We start from the raw sequence: 13,819 nt of genomic DNA, 5'->3' as shown, positions 1-13,819 counted from the left end.
GGTGGGAAGGGACCTGACTCGGAGTTCAGAATGAGGCCTGGTGAGCTCAGGTCAATGAGGAAATGCATGGGAGTAAAGAGGCTGCAGTATGTTAGCCATGATGACTTGAGTAATATATAAGATTGAAAAAAAGGACCTGAACAAGGTTTGACAGCCAGGCAATCTGGAAGGTAAACTAGACAGTGCTTGGAGAATTCTAAGACCTAGGGGAATGCTTCCAGTGTGTTGGGCAGATTATCTATGGAAGATTTATTAAACAGACAAAAATCACAAGAAATGAAGAGCATATGGGCTATGATCAAGACCAATGGAAGGAGCCCTCACAATGACAAAATCATAGATTCACCAAAGGGTTGCTGGTAGACTTGCCAAGAATTGCTACTATTTATTAAAATAATGAGTAGAAAATTGAGATTCTCCTTATTACTAGGAGATAACTCATGTTATCAGGGTAGTATATTGAAAAAAAAAGAATTTGGAGTCAGAGAACTTTGATTCAAATCTTGGCTCTGTTATTTACCTGTAAGACGTTTGGATAAGTCACTTAGTTTCTCTAAGCCTCAATTTCTTCATCTGTAAAATGAGGGGGTTGAATTATTTGATTTTGAAAAAACCTTTGAGCTTTAAATGTATAAGGTAGATGGAAGCTTCAATCTACTTCACAAGTCACTTAATTTTTGTCTCAATTTCCTTAACTGTAAAATGGAGATAATTAATAGCACTACCAGGTTGGTTTAAGGATCAAATTAGAAAATATATTTTTAAAATTAATTTAATTTTCAGTTCTAAAATCTTTCCCTTTTTCCACCCCTTCTCCTACCCTTTGAGAAGGTAAGAAATACAATGCCCATTACACATATGAAATCATGGAAAACATTTTGCTACCTTAATCAAAATTAGATAATATCTATAAAGTGCTTAGCAGATAAGTAGGTGCACATAAGTAGGTGCCTAATAAATCCTTCCTTCCTCCCTTCCTTCCTTTCTCCTTTCCTCCTTCCCTCCCTCCCTCCCTCTCTCCCTTGCCCATCCTTTAAAATAGGAAAGAGAGAATCTTTTTTTTTCCCCTGGAGGCAATTGGGGTTAAGTGACTTGCCCAGGGTCACACAGCCAGGAAGTGTTAAGTGTCTGAGACCAGCTTTGAACTCAAGTCCTCCTGACTTGAGGGCTGGTACTCTATCCACTTCACTGCCTAACTGCCCAAGAGAGAATCTTTAAGTGTAGATGGATCTCCTATCTCCCCTTCCCACATAATGAAAATGTGATTTCCAAATGATTGGCTCTTCTTTCCCTTGAGGCCAAGACATTCAGTGGCTAAGTACCTCTAGCACTTGTTTTCCTGCTTCCAGGTCTCATCATATTCTGGCATTTTGTCCCCAGATGAAAGAAGCATGCAGTAACTTAATGGATGCAGTGCTTCCTGGTAGAGTCTATGCTTAGCCTCCCTGGAGAGAAGCTAACCTAACTTGATTGGGCTTTGTGGTGGCTTCTATGGCTTCTCCTTACTCCCAATACAGTAGAAGAACTGAGGTACCTTGAGGTACTTGTCTGCAGAATTTAAGCAAAACTCTCACTTTCCTTTAATCTCTCTGGCTAGTCCAGGGACAAGTGTCTGCTGGCCTGAGTTAGTTGGAAAATTTCTTTGATTTTTCTGCATTACTAGACTCAAGGCATAGTCTCTGGTGTCAGCAGGTTTTATTTCTTTGAAGTAATATGCACTCATGGCTCCACCAAATTCTCTGAACAAGGAGAGAGAACATGACTTCAAGGCCCCAGGGAGCACTATGCAAGACACAGACTTGGATAATATCTATGTTTTTCTGTCCATTCCTGAAGCCATGTTAAACACAAAGTTACACACCACTGGGTTGCAAAGAGATTCTTTGTCATGAGATGGGATGTTGTGTTACAATTTCTTGGATGGGCTTAAAAAAAAAGAGCACTTTGATGTACCATTATAATACTTGAATGTCATTATTTCTACCACCTGTAGAGATCCAATGACATTCTGGAAACTAAATTTGAAATCTGGTTCACTTTCCCCACATAGTTTTTGTTTCTACCTTCCTTAGGCTACCTTTCTGAGTGAAGTCCCCTTGTAAGAGCTGAAAGTACAGCTGTATGTCCTATCAATCTATAAATCAATAAACATTTATCATGTACTTAACAGTCCTTGCCCTCAAGGAATTTATGATGAAGATAGTATTAAATAAACAGGTACGTATCTGTTACAAACAGAGTACATGTAGATTGCCAGTATCCAAATCTGTCTAAAATTGATCTAATCTTCTATTCCATTCCCCTTATTGCCACTCCTCTATGCAGTTCCTCTTTCTAACTTTCCTATTTCTGTCAATGGTCCCATCATTCTCCCAGTCACCCAGGCTCAAAAATCATTTTTGATGATTCTTCCGTTGTTTTGCCTCCCCCATCCAATTAGTCACCAGGTTCTGTCAATTCTTTCTTTCTAAATGGTACCTTGCATCCATCCATCCACTCATCCCATCATTTCCATTCCTACTGCTACCATCCTAATTCAGGCAACTATCCTTGTATACGTGGGCTATTTCATCAGTTTCCTCCTAATTGTTTCTTTGTTTCCGGGCTCTCCTTCTTCCAATCCACTTGTTGGGCAAAGCAACAGATTAATCTTTGCTCAACACCCCTCAATTTAAAGATCATTGACTGTGGAGTCAGAATGTGTCTCTCTACTTGAATGACCTTGGGCAAACAAGAAATGGACCTTACTTTTTACTATATTTTACTATATTGAGTTAAGTGAAATCCTTGGGCTTCAGTTTCCTCATTTGTAAAAAGAGGTGACTAGATTAGATAACCTCTCAAATCTTTTCTGATACTAAAACTATGACCTTTTTTCTGTATTAGAAAACCTTCAATGGCTCCCCATTGCCTACAAGATAAAGACCAATCTCCTTAGTGTAGTCCAAACCATACATTCTAACTGAGCCTATATTTCCACTGTTATCTCTCATTATTCTCTTACTGCCTCAAAATTTGCTCTGTACAATCCCACCTCCACACCTTTGTTCATTCTCTTCCCCTAAATATCCACACCTATATGTCCCCAATTAATAAAATTCTTGAGCCCAGCTCAACAAATCACCCCACAGTGTGCTTTACCTCTCTAAACTCCCATGGCCCTATGGGGTATAGAACTGTAGACCAACAGACAGATCAGGAAAGAAAGATCTTAGAGAAGATATAATTTAACCCTCTCATTTTGAAAATGAGGTGTGACTGTGTAATGCCTCATGTTGTTATTTCAATACAAATTAGCAAATATTTATTAAGCACCTGGTATCTGCAATGCACTGTACTGGCCAGAGATATAAAGATTAAATAATGGCACAGTCTGAGGCAGTTAGGTAGCACAATGGATAGAGGGCTGGATCTGGAGTTAGAGAGATCTGAGTTCAAATGAAGCCTTAGCTTAAAGCTGTGTAAGTCTGGGAATTAATCGGTCTCTGTTTGCATCAGTTTCTTCTCTCTAAAATAAGGATAATAATAGCATTTACCTCCTAGGAATAGTGAGAGTAAAATAGGATATTATTCATAAAGTGCTTTGCAAAACTGAGAGAACCATTTAAGTGCTAGCTGTTGTTATTATTACTACCACCATCAATCTTTCCAATTAGATTATTGGCTCCCTATACCTTATACTTCCCTGAATTCCCCACAGCCTTGCTTAAGGCTTTGCACATAGTGGGTAATCAAGAAATGTTTGATGACTTATTGATTAAATTGAGTGCTAAACCAAAGATGTTCTCTCTTGTTCTGAAGTCTAAGGGAACAGGAGTCTTAAGGATTAGAAACCCAGCTTTCTTCTTTGAGACAGAAAATCATTGTCCTGGGAGGAGGCTTTTCTACCTCTGTAGAAGCACATTCTTTTACACCAGAGCTCTGGTGGAATCACACCAGTTGCAGTAGTCTAAATGTGACACACGGGGAGAGGAAGAAGCCAGCAAGCCAGCCCTCCATTTTGGGGAAAAAGAGAAAAAGCAGGAGAGGCAGGAGGAAGTCTGATGCAATTATACTAATGGCTCATGACTGATGGATTGTATATTGAGCGGAAGCTTTTAAATGCTTTTCTATCTAGGGATTGCAACAGCCAGGTGTCTGACAGCAGAAATCTAGCAGAGTGCTTGCAGCATCGGCACAGTCTTCCCATTTGTGGAGCCTCCGCCAAGAGAATAGAACAACATGGTGATCCCCACCAAGAAAGTGGGAGGGTATTTTCATTGCTTTTAAGGGAAAAAAATACGACTCTGTAGAGCTCTTGTTAACAAAATGATCTTGTAAAACTCAACAACCTGGCTTAGGTAGGAAACCTGCAAGAAGGAGGTAGATGGACAGGCTGAGAGTGTGATCCACAAACTCCTTACTGATTGTTCCACTACACAGAATCCTTTACATCTGGTGCCTTGTACTGCAGGAGGTGGTGTGCCATAGTGAAAAGAACATTAGATTGTGTATCAAAGGACCTGGGTTGAGTCTCAGCTTTGCCATTTATTGAAAACCTCTGTGACCTTGGGTAAGTAATTTGATCTCTCTGAGACTCAGTTTTCTCATCTGTAAAATGAGAAAAATTAGGTAAGACAATCTCTAAGGACTCTTCTAGCCCTAAACTTATGATCTTCTCATGTCAGTCTCTCTGTGCATCTACTCGAGCCAAATTAGATGACTCTGTGTCCTCAGGACATAGAGCATCCTCTCATATGTTAGTGCCTTTTTTCAGGGGGGCTACCAGACTTGGAATGTCTTCCTTTTCTATTTCACCTTTTAAACCCCTTCCCATATTAATCCCTTCTGATTTTTAAAAATTTAACTTTATTTTTTACTAATAATTTATTTTTCTTCTTCTTACTTCCACTCTCAAATGAACAATAAAAAGAAAAAAAAAACACCCAAAGTTCTTGTAATAAAATACACAAGAATTGCCAAGCAAAGAAAATTCCCACATTGGGCATGTCAAAAATGTGTGGCTCATTCTGCCCCATGAGTCCATTACCTTTCAGTCAGAAGGGGACAGGGCGGCACAGATCATCCTTGATCTTCTAGGTCCCTTGGATGTGAATGACCCCATGTAGGAAAGGAACACAATATCCTGTCTACAGGAAGATCTGAGATAACTCCCACTGACCTTTACTAGCCATGTGAAGATGGAGAAGTTATTTAACTTCTCAGAATCTTGGTTTCCTTATCTGTTAAATGGAATAATACCTGTAGTCTCTACCTTACAAGGTTGTTATGATCAATGAGATAGTGTATATGGAAAGGTTTGCAAATTTTAAAACATTGTACAACAACAACTACTACTACTACTACGATGACGACTCTACTACGATGACTACTAGTAGTAGTAGTTGTCATAGTAGTATTAGCAGTACAGCTTTGTACTGAGTGATACGTTCTCTTGCTACCATATCTTTGCACTGGCTGTTTTTCCTGCCTGAAATGCATTCTTTCCCTCACTCTTAGAAACCCTAGTTTCTGTCTGGGCTCAGCTGGAGGACTATGTTCTACATTGGGCCTTTCCTGTTCCCTCCCAGCTTCTAGAGCTTTTTCCTCAAAATCTCTTTAACTGTAGATGAATATGTTGTCTCCCCTGAATAGACTATCAACTCTTTAAACCTACAGACTCTTTTTGAGCCTACTCAGTCCAGTGACTGGCATACTGTAGGCTAAATATTAATAAGTGTTTGTTCACTGACTATTATCGCTATCTGTGCTACCACCTTGTTCCTTTACTATACTAGGAGCCCCTTGAAGGCAAGGGGTATGCCTTACCTAAGCAATATATGATCTCTTGTGTTGACAGGACTTTGAACACAATAGGCTTTTAAAAATGTTTTTTGGAGGTGTATATGCATGTATGTGGACATATATATGACTATCATGAGAGAAAAACCCATAGGTATTTCAGTTGCTGAGTAGTTTTAGTCATATCAAACTCTTCACAAGGTTTTCTTGGTAAAGATACTTGGTAAAGATACCAAGGTTTACTTGGTAAATGGTTTGCCATTTCCTTCTCCAGTTAATTTTACAGATAGCAAAAAACAGTTAAGTGACCTGCACACAGTTGGATTTGATGCCTTCTTGATGCCAGACCCAATACTTTAAACACTGCTTTACTAGATGCCCATAGATAAGTCTACAAATCCATAAATAGCTCATTGAGGCAGTGACATCACAAAGAACTGTTTAAACTTAATGGGATTTTAAATCAAACCCATTTGTTCTCTAGCCCCACCTCCTAACAAAAAGGAATCTTTAAACTTGAAGACAGATGTATGGCTTAGAAAGAAACTCATCACATAAACAGCATGGGCAACATCCTACAGATTAACAAACATTTATTACATTCTCATTATATGGCAAGCTTCTTTCCTCAACATAGAGTAGTAGACAGAGAGGGATGTCCAATAAAAACTCACAGCTGTATTACAAACCATAGGGATTTTCCTGAAAAGACACGGGTAGTAGTCTTAGTTTCTCCTGTCTACGAGAGCCATTCTTTAATTCAAATACTGCTATAGATGAGTCAATTTCCTTCTCTGGGGTTGGAACGGAATGGGGTCTTTCATTTCCTCTGGACTTGGGGATTTCTAAGATTTTGTTTCTAGATTGGTTCTGTGATTAAAAGCTATTGATTAGTGGTAGTAGCTCTAGTATTATAGAGATTTGGTGAACCTGATTGTAATTTCTGTTGCTTAATATTAAATCTCATTTATTCCTTTGGATAGGCTTGGAGTCTTGTCCCATGGCTAACTTTGTAAAGATTAAAACCTCACATAAAAGTACTGTTGGATGGTAGTTATTATTAGCCTTAATTTTTAGACAGGTTTTCTTCAGAACAAGTGAGATTTACTTATATTAATTTCTTGCCTTAGGACAACTCATCCCAGCCAACCAGAGGATACATGGTCAACTCTTACCAGAATTGGTAGAGATTTCAGAAGTCATGTTCATTAACTCTGTACCTGAACAGGAATCCTTTTTTTTTTTTTTTTTTTTTTTAATAGCCTTTTATTTACAGGATATATACATGGGTAACTTTACAGCATTAACAATTTCCAAACCTCTTGTTCCAATTTTTCACCTCTTACCCCCCCACCCCCTCCCCTAAATGTCAGGATGACCAGTAGATGTTAAAATATATTAAAATATAACTTAGATACACAATAAATATACATGACCAAAACATTATTTTGCTGTACAAAAAGAATCAGACTCTGAATTATTGTACAATTAGCTTGTGAAGGAAATCAAAAATGCAGGTGGGCATAAATATAGGGATTGGGAATTCAATGTAATGGTTTTTAGTCATCTCCCAGATGAACAGGAATCCTTACTATCATATATTCCACAAGGGGCATTTCAGATTTGGACTGAAGAACTTGAGAAAGAGGAATCCACCATCTCCTGAAGTAGCACATTTCCCTTTTGGGCAGTTCTAAAGACTAGGAAGTTTTCCTTGGACAATTAAACCTAAAATTCTTTCCCTTCCATAAAATCTGAATTTGCATTTTTGCAATTTTCATCCACTGTTCCCTTAGGAATAGGCAGAACAAGCCCCAACTCTTTTCCATATAACACTTTCTAAAATATTAGAAAGAATTTATCATGTCCTTCCTAAGTATTAGTTTCTCTAGATAGAACATCACCAGTTTCTTCTACTGATCTTCCCTTGGCATAGTTTCCAGTTTCCATATCAACTCAGTTATCCTCCTGGTACTTGCTCCAGTTTGTCATTGTCCTTCCTACAATGTGGCACCCAGAACTGCCACATTTAAATGGACTCTGACCGGGGTCAGTGATATAGCACTACTATTTTTCTGAATCTGGATGTTGTATTTCTTTAAATGCAGCTAAGTTAGACTAGAATTCTTGGCCATCATGTTTTAACTCATAATGAGCTTACAGTCCAAGAAAACATTCGTATCTTTTTTTCACACAAATGTTATTTAGCTGTACATCTTTCATTCTGTTCTTGGGCAACTGGTTTTTTGAACCTAAGTGTAGCACTTGACATTTATCTCTATTCACTTTCAGCTTATTTGATTCAAAGGGCCTATTTGATTAAGAACTATGCCTTAGGAAGAAAACATCAATTACCATGATTCTCTGCCTTCAATGCCCAAGTTTCACACAAAGTAAACTCATCCTAATGGTTTCCTGCCTTATGTATCACATACAGAGACTCTAAGTTCATGTTTATTTTTTTCTCCTACATACAGGTGTATAATGATGACCCCTTAAGGCATGGGTGTGGGGATTTGGGAGGTGATCTTATAGGGAGAGCTAAATATCTGGGGTGAAAGGAGAACTTTATCACTAGTAAATTAAATGAGGACTCTCTTAGTGAGATCTACTGACTGAAAGGTTTTTTTTTAACTAAAAAAAATTTTTTTAAAGTAATGCTGTGTTCCGTGTCTATGCTGGGATATGATTATGTAGGGCACTGTGTTTACGTTAACACTTTCAGTTGTTGGGGGAGGCCTTCAGGATGTCATGGATGCTGGTATCTCTAGAAGTGCTAATAGCACAGCGGCCTCCTTCCCCAAAGCCCTTCTCCCCCCAATCATTACTCCTCAAGATGGTTCCAGCTTCTGTCTTCTTCTGAGTTTTCACCTCACATAGAATTTAATGGCAGAAATTTCTGACAACTATATTTGCATTATAAATTCCATGGAGAGAAAACAATCTAAGTGCCTACACTGAGACTCTTAACAAAAAAGAATACAAAATAATATTCCTATGGGCATCTAAGGAATCTTCTTATAAATCACTGTCTATTTAGGTTAAGAAAAAGACAAAAAAAATTAGCATTTTCCAAATGGATGCAAGAAAAATTGAATCCTAGAATCTCAGAGTTGGGAGAGCCCTCAGAGGCCATCTAATACTTCCACTTATATTTAGGGATAGAAATCTGCCTTAGAGCATCTCTGAAAAGCGGCATCTAATCTGTATAAAGGTGTAGGGATGAGACAAAATGTCACATATGGGATATAGTAAACAGGCCATTTTGTTTGGAATGTAGAGTATCCAAAGGGGATCAATGGGTAGTGAGGTGGCTTAGGGACCTAGGAAGGTAGCTTGGTCATGTCTATCATGTGAATGAGTTTGAGTACCCTATGTTGGAAACTTGTGATTCATTAAATACTTGGAGAATCCAATGATGCTTTCCCCTTCTATCATGTAAAGAGATTTGTCTGAATCATTTAGGACCCAGGACAGGAAAAGCATATTTGATCTGGGATCATAGATTTTGTCAAATGATAATTACCTGGAACTATGATTTTCAACGTCTGTGAATTCTTAAATCTATGTCCTAAAATGTCGTTCCCACATTTTCCCCCAAGCTTAAAAAAGATGAATTAGGCAGGGGACATAAAAAAAGTAGAAGCCATATATATTTAACACTGGAGAGTTTATAGTCTAATGAAGACAATAAACTTGTAAAAAGCTGCATACATACAGGACACAGAACAGTAAATAAGGATATGATGTGAAAACCCTGTAATGAGGTCAATGTGCTTGGGGTCAGGCTGTTGAAGTGATGGCTGTGGAAAACCAGGAAAAATGTCTTTTCTTCTCTTATTGTCGTTGCCAAAGGGACAGAGGTCCAGGATGCCAGCTCCCAAGGGTGTAAGATGAATTGGAGGGACCACTTGGATCTGGAAAGATACTGTGCCCTAAGATTTGGAAGGCAAGCCTGCCAGCTTCACTCAGAGTCCCCACCCTTGCTCCAGAGAGGGTTAATTGCTGTTATTTTTATCATCCCCAGTGGCCCTTACCTTGGAGCCACTTACAATGACCTGGTTTAAATCAGCTCTGGTTGTGGTTCCCCCCTTCCTTGTCCCCCTGCCGCCTCTGCATTTCAGAACAAAATTATTCATACCTTCCTGACTTAGTAAGCCATTAAGTGGGCTGTAGTCCTGTTGTGAGCTTTTTTCCTAAGTATAAGTCACTGGAGTGAAAACAGATTCCACAAGTCTCTTGCCATCCCAGTCTGCATTCCCTACAAGCATCCCTCCCCTCCTCCAACCTTTCTCTTTTGTCTGATCTTAATGAATTAAGCATTTTAGCGGTGACAGAAGGGTTCCTGGAGCCAGCATTTGGCCACAAAACTCTGTTTCAGGCATAAACAACTACCTCAGGATCAGAGCTAAACTCTGTTCTATGGGAAAAGGGCTAAGAGGACACAGCCAGGGTCATATCCTGCTGTCCTGGTTTTTCTCAACACCCATTTTCTGCAAGAGGATGCAAATGACAAAATCTTCTTGTTCTTTCTGGGGTTAGGTTAGTGATGATAAACTCAGGGCAAGTACCCATTCATTTAATCAGGAACAGCTGTTGCTTAGGTCAACTGGCCAACTAAGCCAGCATATTCAGCTGACTGCATGGACCTTTCAGCCCCGCTTCCTGCTTTCCCCTGAGATACACCCCCTTAAGCTCTCTCAGGGGTACAATTTGGACCTGATCTAATTGTGGAATCCTTCCCATCATGCTATCAGGGGAGAGCTAAACAGACACAGAAGGTAGCTTCTTCTCTTCTCCTTAGGGCAGCTAAATGTCCCCAGGGAGTGGCCAATCCTATATTCCTATGATTTCATGGCTCATGGAAGCTGAATTGCTGGAGACACAGAAAACAGTTCTTTGGAATTCAGAAATAAAAAGGACTTTAGAGGTCACTGAATTCAACCCACTCATTAAATAGGTAAGGAAACTGAAGCCCAGAAGTCGTGACTTATTCAAGGGTAGCTTATAAAACCAAGTAGCAGAACAAGAAGGGATCTCTGATTCCAAAGTGAGTGCTCTTTCTACCATACAGTGCCCTTCATCTAGTGGAGTCAAAAAGGGTTCTCAATGTAAATACATCCAAGCAGGCCTTATTCTGAACAGGCCTAAAGAAAATAGGGAATGACCGACTATATAAAGAAAAAGGCTTGCAGGCTGGATGTCAAACTTCATTCAGGACACTGCAAAGTGGGGATAGAAGAACAATTTCCAGGCACAAACCCGGAACTGTAAGTAGATTTGAATTTTACAGGTAGCTAGATGTGATCAATGAATCAATCAACAAACATTTATTAAGTCTCAGGTATTCAGCTAAGTGCAGGTAATAACACAGGCAAAAATGCACCCAGAGAGCCAGGCACCAAGGCAATGCAATGCAAGACACAAATGTTCAGATAACCATTTTTGTGAAAAACAACATACACATAAATCTATACAAAACATAGACAAGGCATATATAAGATTTTGCAAAGGGAGGCAATAACAACTGGTTCAGCAAGGTCCTGATATAGGAGATGAATGAGGTTGAGCAGAACTTTAAAAGAAATTAAGAGACCTGAGAGAAAGAGGTGGAAGGGAGGGTATTTCAGGTGTGTGTGGGCAGTTTAGGCAAATACAGAGATTGGAGATGGAGCATTTCTGAGGGAGGAAGAGTAAGAAAGCCAGTTTAGCTAGACCTGAGTGGTCCTGAATCTTGGTCAATAAACACTTATCAAATGCTTCTTATGGATCAGGCACTGAAAGAAAGGCAAAAATCATTCCTGCCCCCAGGGGGATACATTCTAAGGAGAGAGAGCAATAACTAGCTGCACAAAAGATACAGAAAAAGTAGATGTAACATAATTTCAGAGAGAAGACATTGGTTTCTGGTCTGAAAAGTCTATTGCCTTTAGGCAGGTTTTAAGTTTTGAAGGAAAAAGAGAAACTAAAAGGGGAAGAGGAGGGATAGAGCATTTGAAGCACATGGAATAGTTACTGAAAAGTCACAGAATGAAAAGATAGAATGTCATATTTAAAGAATTGCAAATAGGCCAGTGTCTATGGAAAGGAAGAAAGGAACTAAGTTATGTAGAGTTCTGAATGCCAAAAAGAGAGCTTTATATCTGATATAAATATGGAGATAATAGGGAGCCATTGAAGTTGTTGAGCAGAGAAAGCATCTCAGTCAGACCTACACTTTGGAAGCTGTGTGGACGATGGATTGAATGGTGAGACTTGGGGGTGGGAGGACCAATGAGAAGGCTATTGCAATCATCCAGAAGGAGCTGATGACAGCCCAAACTGTATACTGGAGTTTGTGTAAGTGAAGAGAAGAGGATATATATGAGAAATGTTGAAATACAAACTGGCAACAGATTTTGGCTACGTGGGTAAAAGTGAGTAAGGAATCGAGTGACAAAAAGGTTGTGCACCTGGGTGACTGGAGATCTGGTATTACTCTGGACAGTAACAGGGAAATTTGCAAGAGAGGAGCCTTGGAGTTTAAAGGATAATGGGTTCTATTTTGGCCAAGTTGAATTTGAGAAGGAAGGTAAACTATATTTATTAAGTCTGGAAAGATGATTTGGAGTCAGAGTGAGAAGGATTCTAAATGTTTAATAGAGGAGATTTTATTTGGTCCTAGAGCCAAAAGAAAATCAGTGGAGCTAACTGTAAATTCTTTGAGGGCAGCCACTTCCTTTGCCTCTTTTTTGTATCCCTAGCACTTAGCACAGTGCTTGGTATCTAGTAGAAACTTAATCAATGTTTACCGATTGATTATTGAGTAGAGGTAAATCTGAGGTTTAGGAATAATACTTTTGGGGCTATGTGGAAAAGGGAATTACAGGTGAGGGAGACCAATGACAAAGTGATGGCAGGGTCTTCCCAACAGTGGGTGCTCAGTAAATACTGGTTGTTGATGACAATGATACTAACCATTAAGTGAACTCCTCAGCCATCTGATGCCCTTGCTGTTTCTTGGAAGGCACACTATTAACTGATAATTGTTTGAGATACATAAGGCAAATTTGGATGTGCCATCTGTAGATGACACTGATGGATGGGACCAAATAAGCTTTGGTTCCCAGAGGGGAAGGAAAAAGTCAAAAATGTATCCATTCTCCAAGGGAAGTTATCTGTCATTCACAGACATGTCACTTGGCATATGGACACAGGTAAAATGGTTTCCTGGGAAATGGGTCCATTTAGGTGGATTAGAGATACTTAATAGATCAAGAATGCTCAACAAATGTGAGTCCCATCATCAGTGAACACACATCTCAGAGACCTACTATGTGCAGTACTCTACCTAGGTGTCAATGCGATACAATGCAAGACACAAATGTTCAGATAACGATTCAGTCCCTGAAGCTCAGTAAAAGATACTATGTTTCCAAGTGATATAATGAATAATAGTAGATTATCACATTGGAGGAGAGTTAAATATTGTGTGAGATCTGAGAGGGGGAAGAGCTGAAGATAGAGCTCAATTAATTTATAGAACATCCCTGAAGGCCTTGGAAATTTCCCTCCACCCCTTAGATGCTACAAGAGGCTGTTTTTAATCCATGATTTGAATTCTCATCATCTTGAAATGACTTTATATCACTTGGTACATCATTTGATTGTATTTCTATGCAGTATAATGGAAGAGGTGATGGAGTTAGTTGGCTTCAAAGGACATGGAATCAAATTACAATTCTGTTATTTTTGTGACCTTAGATGGACCATGCAACTCTCTGGATCTTTGTTTACTCCTCTATAAAACAGAGGGTTTAGATTAGATGATTTTCTAAAGAGCCTTCCTGTCCTAAACCCTGTGTATTATCATTAAATAAGCTCATGGAGGGCAGGGACTGTTTTCTTTTAGTCTTTATATCTCAAGAACCTAACACAGCACTCTGCACATAGTAGGCACTTTTCCGAACTGAACTGAATCTATATTTTCATTAATTACTTTTTGGCATCAATTTTTTGACTATAAGTGCAATGGAATATACTGGAGAAACAATAATGC

General features: G+C 39.1%; 1 protein-coding gene across 2 annotated transcripts in view; it reads right to left on the bottom strand.

The window, feature by feature from the left end:
- GNAO1 (G protein subunit alpha o1) overlaps nt 1-13,819 on the bottom strand; it is a 251,196-nt gene that overhangs the window by 129,433 nt on the left and 107,944 nt on the right. The window lies entirely within an intron of this gene.

This window comes from Sarcophilus harrisii, chromosome 2 (genome assembly GCF_902635505.1).
Source record: "Sarcophilus harrisii chromosome 2, mSarHar1.11, whole genome shotgun sequence".
NCBI lineage: Eukaryota > Metazoa > Chordata > Mammalia > Dasyuromorphia > Dasyuridae > Sarcophilus > Sarcophilus harrisii.
The sequence above is the reverse complement of the archived record's forward strand: the minus strand, read 5'-3'. Positions and strand labels throughout refer to the sequence as shown.